Source organism: Mus musculus, chromosome X (assembly GCF_000001635.26).
Source record: "Mus musculus strain C57BL/6J chromosome X, GRCm38.p6 C57BL/6J".
In the NCBI taxonomy this organism is placed as follows: domain Eukaryota; kingdom Metazoa; phylum Chordata; class Mammalia; order Rodentia; family Muridae; genus Mus; species Mus musculus.
In genome coordinates, this window is record NC_000086.7 from 28,428,867 (window position 1) to 28,441,749 (window position 12,883).

Below are 12,883 nucleotides of genomic sequence, written 5' to 3' on the forward strand. Positions count from 1 at the left end.
GGCAACATTTATCCTGACACCTAAACCACACAAATATTTAACAAAGAAAGTATATCACAGAACAATTTCCCTCCTGAACATTAATGCAAAAATACTCATAATAAAATACTCACAAAACAAAAAGACATTATGTCACGCATCATGATAAGGTACATCTCCTCCCAAAGATGCAGAGGTGATTCAACATACAACAATCAGAAATGTAATCCATCATATAAAATACTGAAACTGTCATGGTTCCCTGTGAAGCAGAAAAGATTCTGTAAGGCAGAGAAAAACACCGAGTGGCAAAACAGTAACCCACAGAATGGGAAAATATTTTCATCAAGCCCAAATCTGACTGAGAGCTAATGTATAAGAAACTCAAGGAACCAGATATTAAGAAACCTATTAATACAATTAAAAATGGGTTACCTTACCTAAAATGAGAATTCTCAAGAGGATATCAAGTGGCCAAGAAACACTTAAAAATTCTCAATGTCTATAGCCGTCAGGAAAATGCAATTTAGAACTACTTTGTGATTCCATCTTACACCTATCAGAATGCCTAAGTTCAAACCACAAGGAATAGCAGATGGTGGCAATCAGTTGGAACAAGGGGAATATGTCTCTATTGCTGATGGAAGAGCAAACTAGCACAGTCACTATGAAAATCAACATAATGGTTCTTCAGACTGTTGGAAATTGTTTTGTCTCAAGATCCAGATATACCTATCTTGAGCATACACCCATAATACTCTCCATATTACCACAAGGACACTTCCTTAATCATCTTCATTGCAGCTATACTCATAGTGGCCAGAAATTGTAAACAACCTAGATGTCCCTCAACTGAATAGTAAATAAAGAAAAAGTGGTGAATATACACAATGGAACACTATTCTGTGAGGAAAAAAAAAAAAGATACCATCCTTAAATTTGAAAACAAATGGATGGAACTAGAAAAAAATTATACTGAATGAGGTAACCCAGACACAGGAAAACACACATGGAATGTACTCATTTATATTTGAACATTCGTTTTTCTTTAAAGGAAAATAATACTACAATCCTCAGATACAGCGAGCCTAAGCAAAACATTAAGAGCTCAAGGAGGGAGAACTTATTGATCTCCTTAGGAAGGGAAACAAATTTTGTAGGTAGATTTGAGTCAGGTGCGGATGAAAACAGGAGGAATGAGTGAGTGCATGAGAAAGATGGAGGAACAGAGTACCAGGAGAGAAACTGATAAAAATACAAGAAAAATGAACACCATTGAAATCATTTGACAGTAATGAAAAATGAAATGTCATTAAGGTACTTTGAAAACCAAAGGATACTTAATACTACTCTTACACTAATAAGCACTGATGGGAAAACAATTGAAGTAATATTTATCTAAATTTAATTTTTTAATAAAGATTTGTATCTTAAGGTAGCAGGTTCCACGAATAAATAATAAAGCTTATATTGATAAAACCAAACCAACATTGCATATATTATTATATTCAACATGTACATTAAAACCACGAAAAGAACTTCATTGGTAAATAAAATATAAAAGTTTATATAATAAAGGAGTGGGGGTAGGGGAAGAATTGGCACAGTTACACAAAAATGGGCAATTTAAACATCAGAGAGTAACTATAAAGGGAGGGTGTTTATCTTGGTGGGCAGGACATCTGGCTAAGCTCAAACCATATCAGCAGGTGGTCCACTACTCATCTTGAGCTTGTCTGGGGGATTATCCTTGCATGCCTTTCTTACCTCAAAGGCTTGTTGGTTCCTGGGATGACTTTACATCCTTTGTTCTTTGCTCTAAGCCCAAAAAGCCCTCCTAACTAGCAAGCTGCATGAGACATGGACCTTGAATAAACTTTCTGGGTAGGGCTTTAAAGTCTTGAATTTAGTTTTCTTTGTTTCAATAGGAACCAAATTTGAGATATTAACATAGTCTTTCCTTTTATGGTTACATTATAATTGGCTATAAAGGAGTCTCCATTCTTCTGCACAAACTTGATAAAACATTTTACCATGAACAAATGTAACAATTTTTTTTTTAAATTACAATTATAAAAGAAGCAAGAAATATATATATATATATATATATATATATATATATATATGTTTGTTTGGGGTGACCACAACATAAGGAACAGTATTAAAGGATTGCCAGCATTTGGAAGGTTGAGGACAACTGCTATAAATGGTACAAATAAGCTACCAGATGCAAGGTAATAACAAGTGAGTTTATAGTAATAGTCCTCTGAAAATACTACAGGCCTTTATACAATGGTCAAAATATGATTACATATTTCCTAATAAACAGACTAGTTTTATCTAGTTGAAGTAAGACTACACACACTAACATTTTCTGTACCTTGCTTTTTGTCTTGTTGACAGTGTCCTTTGCCTTACAGAAGTTTTGCAGTTCCATGAGGTCCCATTTATGGATTGTTGGTCTTAGAGTCTCAGCTATTGGTGTGTTATATTCAGGAAATGTCTCACTATGCCATTATATTCGAGTTTATTTTCCACTTTCTCTTCTATTAAATTCAGTGTATCTGGTTTCATGTTGAGGTCCTTGATCCACTTGAATGTAAGCTTTGTGCATGGTGATAAATATGAATCAGTTTACATTCTTCTACAGGCAGACTGCCAGTTAGACAAGCACCATTTGTTGATGCCTTATTTTTTTCCACTGTATGGTTTTAGCTTTTTTATCAAAGATCAAGTGTCCATAGGTGTATGTGTTTATTCCAGGGTTTTAGTTTTTTATCTCATTGATCAACCTGTCTGTCTCTGTACCAACTCCATGTGGGTTATTATTATTATTATTATTATTACTTTTTCTTAAGTGATTCTTCTAGATATTCTTTTATTGTTCAGAATTGTTTTGGCTATCCTGGTTTTTTGTTTTCCCATATGAAGTTGAAAATTGTTCTTTCCAAGTCTGTGAGGAATTATATTGGAATAGTGATGGAAATTGTATTGAGTCTATACATTTTCAACCTAACATTGTTCTTATGTAAAAGAAATGCAGGGGGAAATGGAGTAATAACTAAAGGAATGGCAGACCAGTGACCAGCCCAACTTGGGATCTATCCCATGGGCAGGTACCAAACCCTGACAGTATTACTGATGCTCTGTTGTACTTTCAGAGAGGAACCTAGCAAGGATGTCCTCTGAGATGCTATACCAACAACTGAATGAGACAGATGTAGATGCATATATCCAACTACGAGACTGAGGTCAGAGACATGTATGGAAGATTTAGGGGGAGGAATGAAGGAACTGAAGGGGTTGGCAACATGGAAGACCAACAGTGTCAACTAATGTGTACCACTGGGAGCTCCCAAAGACTAGTTCACCAATCAAAGAGCAAATAAGTCTGGTCTGAGGCCACCAATATATATGTAGCATTGGACTGCCTTGACTGGCCTTAGTGGGAGAGGTTCTGCCTAATCCTGTAAAGAGTTGCTGACCCAGGGAAGGGGGATGCCCATGGTGATACCCATCTCAGAGGCAAAGTGAGAGGGAATAAGGTTAAGAACTGTGCAAGGGGGTGCAGGAGCAGGACAATATTTGAGATGTAAATAAAACAATGATAATGGTAATAATAATAATAATATGCTCTTTAAATAAAGATGAAAAATAACATTTTTCTGACTTCACTGGATCTCAGAACAAAGGAAAAAAAGGACCAATGAAAAAAGAATAAGAAAATATTATGGAAACATAGAAAGACAGACTATGTGTGAAAGAGAACTTGGTTGGCACAGCTGGAGACATTGAAGTCTCAGTATATTTCTACTGTGTCATATTTGATCGTTTCTGGGGGAATCTAATCTTCACCTTTATCCAACAGAGTCCTTTGAAAATATAAAAATTATGCCTTTTTTAATAATAATAATCACATAACATATATGCACAGTATGTGAATAAATAGAACCAATTGATATGAAATAATGATTATTAATTTTTAGGCGGATAAGGTAACAAAAGACCAAACAGTTAAAATAGTGTGTTCCTGGAGACATTAAAGCCTGAGTACCCTTGGCCTTAGGAGGATTGCATCATAATACATTGTGACTGGTGCAAAAGCTAGAAGGGAAATTGGGGTTGGTATAAAATAAAAATAGATGATAAAAAGATAGTAGGGGATAAAGAGGGAGTATCCAAATACCACTCATGCATTTTGCTTACTGAGAGATTAGACCATGATTGATAGAGATTACACAGGGATTGTCAATCTTCTCCAATTGTTAAAAAGCACCACAGAAAGACATAGGAATCATTGATAACTTGTGAGTTTGGAGATTTGAAGGAATTCACTTTGGGAGTTGAAAGTGTAGTGTGTACATGCTAAGTGTATAGTTCCATGAGAGAGATAAACAAATAATGCAAGAATAAAGCCAAAGCTCCTGAACAACAAACTATATTAACTATTCTGCTTCTAAGTAACTAACAAAATACACAGGCTTGATCTAGGCCTCTCAGCTTAAAGGTAGTAGATGTACAGCTTGGTCGTCATGCGGGTCCTGAGGAACTAGAGTGGGGGTTATCTCAAAAGAAACAACAATTTGAAAATTCATTGGGAATAACAAAAAACCTAGCATAGTGAAAACTATTCTCAACAATAAAAGAACTTCTGGTGGAACCACATTCCCTAACCTCAAGTTGTATTACAGAGCAATTGTAATTAAAAAAAAAAAAACTGCATGGTATTGGTACAGAGACAGGCATGTAGACCAGTGGAATGGGATTGAAGAACTAGAAATGAATCAACACACATATGGTCACATATTCTTTGACAAGGGATCTAAAAATAATCCAGTAGAAAAAAGACAGCATTTTCAACAGATGGTGCTGTTTCAAGTAGAAGTTAGCTTGTAGAAAAATGCAAATTGATCCATTTTTGCCTCCTCGTACAAAGCTCAATTCCAAACGGATCAAGGACCTCCTCATAAAACCAGATACATTGAAACTAATAGAAAAGTAAGTGGGGAAGAGTCTTGGGCACATGGGCACAGGGGAAAATTTCCTGAACAACAAGAGTTAACAAATGGGACCTCATAAAATTGCAAAGCTTCTGTAAGGCAAAGGACACTGTCAATAGGACAAAATGGAAACCAACAGAATGGGAAAAAAATTTTAACAATCCTACATCAAATAGAAACCTAAAATCCAGTATATACAAAGAACTCAAGAAGTTAGATGCCAGAGAAAAAATGACCCTATTAAAAATGGGGTACAGAGCTAAACAAAGAATTCTCACCTAGGGAATATCTAGTGGCTGAGAAGCACCTAAAGAAATGTTCAACATCCTTAGTCATCAAGGAAATGGAAATCAAAACAACCCTGATATTCCACCTCACACCATTCAGAATGTCTAAGATCAAAAACTCAGGTGACAGCAGATGCTGGCAAGGATGTGGAGAAAGAGGAATACTCCTCCATTGCTGGTGGGGCTGCAAGCTGGTACAACCACTCTGGGAATCATTTTGGTGGTTCCTCAGAAAATTGGACACAGTACTACCTAAGGACCCAGCTATACCACTCCTAGGCATGAACCCAGAAGATGTTCCAATTTGTAATAAGGTCACATGCTCCACTATGTTCATAGCTGTCTTATTTATAATAGCCAGAAACTGGAAAGAACCCAGATGTCCTTCAACAGAGGAGTGGATAAAGAAAATGTGGTATATTTATACAATAGAGTACTACTCAACTATTAAAAATTAATTTATTAAATTCTTAAGCAAATGGATGTCTCTGGAGGATAACATCTTGTGGGAAGTAACCCAATCACAAAACACATGATATGCACTCACTGATGAGTAGACATTAGCCCAGAAGTTCTGAATACCCATGAAAAAATTCACAGACCACATAGGTGTAGATGAGAATGAAGAATTTCAACTTAAAGATCCAGGAAATATCATCAAAAAATATATAAGAAAACTTCCCATACCTTAAGAAAGAGATGGCCATGACCATACAAGAAGCATACAAAACTCCACATAGACTACACCAGAAAAGAAATTCCTCCTGACACATAATAATCAGAACAACAAATGCACTAAATGAAGAAAAAATATCAAAAGCAGTAAGGGGAAATGCTCAAGTAACATATACAGGCAGAACTATTAGAATTACTCCAGACTTCTCACCAGAGACTGTGAGAGCCAGAAGATCATGGACAGATGCTATACAGACACTAAGAGAACACCAATGTTAGCGTAGGCTACTGTACCCAGCAAAACTATCAATTACCATAGATGGATAAACCAAAGTATTACACGACAAAAACAAATTCACACAATATCTTTCCACGAATCTAGTCCTTCACAGGATAATAATGGGAAAACACCAACACAAAGATGGAAACTACACCCTAGACAAAGCAAGAAAGTAATCCTTCAACAAACCTAAAAGAAGACAGCCACAAGAACAAAATCGCAACTTTAACAACAATAATAACAGGAAGCAACAATTACTTTTCTTTAATTTCTCTTAGCATCAATGGACTCACTTCCCCAATAAAAGACATAGACTAATAGACTGGCTACAAAAACAGGACCCAACATTTTGCTGCTTGCAGTAAACCCACCTCAGGGACAAAGACAGACAGTAATTCAGAGTAAAAGGCTGGAAAACAATTTTCTAAGCAAATGGTCCCAAAAACAAGATGGAGTAGCCATTCTAATATGGAATAAAACTGACTTCCAACTCAAAGTTATCAAAAAAGACAAGGGGGTGGGAATCATACTCATAAAAGATAGAATCTACCAAGATGAAATCTCAATTCTAAACATCTATGCTCCAAATGCAAAGGCATCCACATTCATAAAAGATATTTTAGTAAAGCTCAAAACACACATTGCACTGCACACTATAATAGACTCCAACAACCCTCTCTCATCAATGGGCAGATTCTGGAAACAAAACCTAAACAGACACACAATAAAAGTAACAGAAATTATGAAACAAATGGATTTAGTTGATGTCTATAGAACATTGTATCCTAAACCAAAAGGATATCCCTTCTTCTCAGCACCTCATGATGCCTTCTCCAAAATTGACCATATTATCAATCACAAAACATACATCAACAGATATAAAAATATTGAAATAATCCCATGTATCTTATCAGATCACCACAGACTAAGGCTGATCTTCAATAAAAATACAAATAATAGAAAACTCACATACACGTGGAAGGTGAACAACAATCTACTCTATGATAACTCTGTCAAGTAAGAAATAAAGAAAGAAATTAAAGACATTTTAGAGTTTAATGAAAATGAAGCTACAACATACCCAAACTTATGGGAAACAATGAAAGCAGTCCTAAGAGGAGAACTCATAGCTTTGAATGCCTCTAAAAAGAAACTGGAGAGAGGATACAGGAGCAGCTTGACAGCACAACTAAAAGTTCTAGAACAAAAGGAAGCAAATTCTCCCAAGAGGAATAGAAGGCAGGAAACAATCAAACTCAGGACTGAAATCAACCAAGTGGAAACAAAAAGAACTATACAAAGAATCAACCAAACCAGGAGCTGGTTGTTTGAGAAAATCAACATGATAGACAAACCCTTAGCTAGACTAACTACAGGGCACAGGGACAGTATCCAAATTATCAAAACCAGAAATGAAAAGGGAGACATACCAAAAGAAACTTAGGAAATCCAAAAAAATCATCAGATACTACTACAAAAGCCTATACTCAACAAAACTGGAAAATCTGGATGAACTGTACAATTATCTAGACAGAAATCAGGTACCAAATTAAAACCAGGATCAGATAAACCATGGAAATACTCCCATAACCCCTAAAGAGATAGAAGCAGTCATCAATAGTCTCCCAAACAACAACAACAAAAAAAGCCCAGGATCTGATGGGTTTAGTATAAAATTCTATGAGATCTTCAAGAAGACCTAATACCAATACTATTCAAAATATTATGCAAAATCAAAAGAGAAGGAACATTATTCAATTTGTTCTATGAAGCCAGAATTACATTTATACTCTAAGCATGCAAAGACCCAATGAAGAAAGGAAACTTCAGACCAATTTCCCTTATGAATATCAATGCAAAAATACTCAATAAAATTCTTGCAAACTGAATCCAAGAATACATCATGATCAAGTAGTAGTCTTCATCCCTGCGATGCGGGGATAGTTAAGTATACAGAAATCCACCACCTTAATCTACTAGAGAAACAAACTGAAAGACAAAAACCACATGATCATCTCATTAGATGCTGAGAAAGCATTTGACAAAATACTACACCATTTATAGTAAAAGTTGAGGAAAGATCTGGAATTCAAGGCCCATACCTAAACATAATAAGAGCAAGAGACAGCAAACCAGTAGCCAACATCAAACTAAATGGTGAGAAACTTGAAGCAATCCTACTAAAATCAGGGACTAGACAAGGTTGCCCACTTTCTCCCTACTTATTCAACATAGTACTTGAAGTCCTAGCCAGAACAAATCAACAACAAAAGGAAAACAAATGAATACAAATTGGGAAGATGGCAAAATATCACTATTTCCATAAGATATGATAGCATGTATCAGTGACCCCAAAAATTACACTAGATAAATCCTAAACCTGATACACAACTTCAGTGCAGTAGCTGAATATAAAATTAACTCAAACATGTCAGTGGCCTTTCCCTACACAAAGAATAAAGAGGATGAGAAAGAAATTAGGGATACAACACAATTCACAACAGTCAAAAAATATAAAATACGTTGGTGTGACTGTAATTAAGGAAGTGAAAAGTCTGTATGACAAGAACTTCAAGTCTCTGAAGAAAGAAATTGAAGAACTCAGAAGGTAAAATGATCTCCCATACTCATGGATTGGCAGGGTTAATATAGTAAAAATGTCTATTTGCCGAACAAAATCTACATATTCAATGCAATATTCATCAAAATTATAACTCAATTCTTCACTGAGTTAGAAAAGGCAATTTGCAAATTCATCTGGAATAACAAAAACAAAAACAAAAAACAGACAAAAAAAACAAAAACAAAAAACTAGGATAGCAAAAACTATTTTCAATAATAAAAGAACTTCTGGGGGAAACACCATGGCTGACCTCAAGCTGTACCACAGAACAATTGTGATAAAAACTGCATGGTACTGGTACCGCAACAGACAGGTAGATCAATGGAATAGAATTGAAGACACAGAAATGAATCCACCCTGAGATTCTACCTCCCACCAGTCAGAATGGCTAAGATCAAAAATTCAGGTAACAGCAGATGCTGGCCAGGATGTGGAGAAAGAGGAACACTCCACCATTGTTGGGTTTGCAAGCTTGTACAACTCTGGAAATCAGTCTGGCAGTTCCTCAGAAAATTCGACATAGTACTACCAGAGGATCATGCAATTCCTCTCCTGGGCATATATCCAGAAGATGTTCCAACCAATAAGAAGGATACATGCTCCACTATGTTCATAGAAGCTTTATTTATAATAACCAGAAGCTGGAATGAACCCAGATGACCTTCAACAGAGGAATGGATACAGAAAATGTGGCACATTTACAAAATGGAGTACTAATCAGCTATTAAAAAGAATGAATTTATGAAATTCCTAGGCAAATGGATAGACCTGGAGGGCATCACCATGAGTGAGGTAACCTAATCACAAAAGAACTCACACAATATGTACTCACTGATAAGTGGATATTAGCCCAGAAACTTAGAATACCCAAAATATAAGATACAATTTGGGAAACACATGAAACTCAAGAAGAATGAAGACCGAAGTGTGGACACTTTGCCCCTTCTTAGAATTGGGAACAAAACACCCATGGAAGGAGTTACAGACACAAAGTTTGGAGCTGAGATGAAAGGATGGACCATCTAGAGACTGACATACCCGGGTATCCATCCCATAATCAGCCTCCAAACACTGACACCATTGCCTATACCAGCAAGATTTTGCTGAAAGGACCCTGATATAGCTGTCTCTTCAGAGACTATCCCGGGGCCTAGCAAACACATAAGTGGATGCTCACAGTCAACTATTGGATGGATCACAGGGCCCCCAATGGAGGAGCTAGAGAAAGTACCCAAGGATCTGGGGGTATCTGCAACCCTATAAGTGGAACAACAATATGAACTAACCAGTAACCCCCGGAGTTCATGTCTGTAGCTACATATGTATCAGAAGATGGCCTATTCAGCCATCAGTGGAAAGAGAGCCCATTGGTCGTGCAAACTTTATATGCCCCAGTACAGGGTAACATCAGGGCCAAGAAGTGGGAGTGGGGGAGGGGAGTGGGGGGGGAGTGGGTTGGGGAGCGTTGTGGGCGACTGTTGGGATAGCATTGGAAATGTAAATGAAATAAATACCTAATAAAACTTAAAAAAAAAAAGAAATGAACCTACACAACTATGGTCACTTGATCTTTGACAAGGGAGCTAAAACCATCCAGTGGAAAAAAGACAGCATTTTCAACAAATGGTGCTGGCACAGCAGGTGGTTATCATATAGAAGAATGAGAACTGATCCATTCTTATCTCATTGTACAAAGCTTAAGTCAAGTGGATCAAAGGCCTCCACATAAAATCAGAGACACTGAATTTTATAGAGGAGAAAGTGGGGAAAAGCCTCGAAGATATGAGCATAGTGGAAAAATTCCTGAACAGAACGGCAATGGCTTGTGCTGTAAGATCAAGTATCAACAAATGGGACTTGATAAAATTGCAAAGATTCTGTAAGGTAAAAGACACTGTCAATAGGACAAAAAGGCCACCAACAGATTGGGAAAAGGATTTTTACCAATCCTAAATCTGATAGGGGATTAATATCCAATATATACAAATATCTCAAGAAGCTGGACTCCAGAAATTCAAATAACACAAAAAAATTGGGTACAGAGCTAAAAAAAAAAATTCTCAACTGAGGAATACCGAAGGTTTGAGATGCACTTGAAAAAATGTTCAGCATCTTTAACCATCAGGGAAATGGAAATAAAAACAACCCTGAGATTCTACCTCACACCAGTCAGAATGGCTAAGATCAAAAATTCGGGTGACCGTAGATGCTGGCGAGGATGTGGAGAAAGAGGAGCACTCCTCCTTTGCTCGTGGGATTGCAAGCTTTTACAACCACTCTGTAAATCAGTCTGGCAGTTTCTCAAAAAATTTAACATAGTAATATCTGAAGATTCAGTAATTCCTTTCCTGGGCATATACCCAGAAAATGACACCTGCAGTAGTATGTTCATGGCAGCCTTTTTTATAATGGCCAGAAGCTGGAAAGAATCCAGATGTCCCTGTACAGAGGAATGGATACAGAAAATGTGGTACATTTACACAATGGAGTACTACTCAGCTATTAAAACAGTGGATTTATGAAATTCCTAAGCAAATGGATGGACCTGGAGGACATCATCCTGAGTGAGGTAACCCAATCACAAAGAAGTCACTTGAAATGCACTCACTGATAAGTGGATATTAGCTCAGAAACTTACAATACCCAATATACAATTTGCAAAAAAAAAAAAAAAAAAAAAAAAACACAAGAAAATCAAGGAGGAAAACAACGCATGGACACTTCATACTTCCTAGAATAGGAAACAAAATACCCATGGAAGGAGTTACAGAGACAAAGTTTGGAGCTAAGTCAAAAGGATGGACCATCCAGAGACTACCCCACCCGGGCTTCCATTCCATAATTAGCCACCAAATGCAGACACTATTGCGCATGCCAGTAAGATGTTGCTGAACAGACTCTGATATAGCTGTCTTGTGTGAGGATATGCCAGTGCCTGGCAAATACAGAAGTGGATTTTCACTGTCATCTATTGGATGGAACACAGGGTCCTAATGGAGGAGCTAGAGAAAGTATTCAAGGAGCAGAAGGGGTCTGCAACCCTATAGGTGGAACAACAATATGAACTAACCAGTATCCCCAGAGCTTGTTTCTCTAGTTTCATATGTAGCAGAAGATGGCCTAGTCAGTCATCACTGGGAAGAGAGGCCCGTTGGTCTTGCCAACTTTATATGCTGCAGTATAGGGGAGTGCCAGAGCCAAGAAATATGAGTGGATGGGTAAGGGAGCAGGACAGGGAGGGGAAGGGTATAGCGGACTTTCAGGATAGCATTTGAAATGTAAATGAAAAAAAATATCTAGTAAAAAAATTGAAAACAAACAAAAAACAAAGAAAAGGAATACACCTCACAAGGAAGTTGTACAAGTCGTGAAATAGGACAAAAGGAGTTATAGAGAAATATGCAAATTAAAAAATATCAGTGGGTTTTGTGTGTGTGTGTGTGTGTGTGTGTGTGTTAGGTCAACATAAATTTAAACACACCAGATGCATGCCTGGTACCTGAAGAGGCCATAGGAGTGCAAATAAGTGCACAAAACAGTGGTTGTGAAAGACCCCCGAAGGGAGACCCTCACTCAAGCCTCGGGACAGTGCTCTTCTTTCCACTCAAAAGGAAGCCCTTCTTTAGTCAAAGGATATAGAGGTGCCGCTAGGGTTGCAAAGCCTGGAATCCAGAGTCTACAAAAGCCAGCAGTCCCCAGAAACTCATGTACTTGCCGTGGGGTGGTTGGCGATGGGATCATCATAACAGTCTTCTTCCGGGCTTCTGTGAGCCATCTTTTACCCCCTCGGAGGGTATACCCCAGGTAGGTTACCTCAGTTTGACAAATTTGTGCCTTTTTAGCCGAAACTCGATACCCCAAGTCACTCAGTTCTGTGAGGAGCCTCTCAGTTCCCTGGTGACACAGCTCCTTCGAGGCCGCTGCGACCAAGAGATCATCCACATACTGTAGTAGGGTAAGCTGAGGGTTTCGAGCGCGAAAAGGCGCGAGATCCCGATGGAGGGCCTCGTCAAACAGGGTGGGGGAATTTTTGAACCCC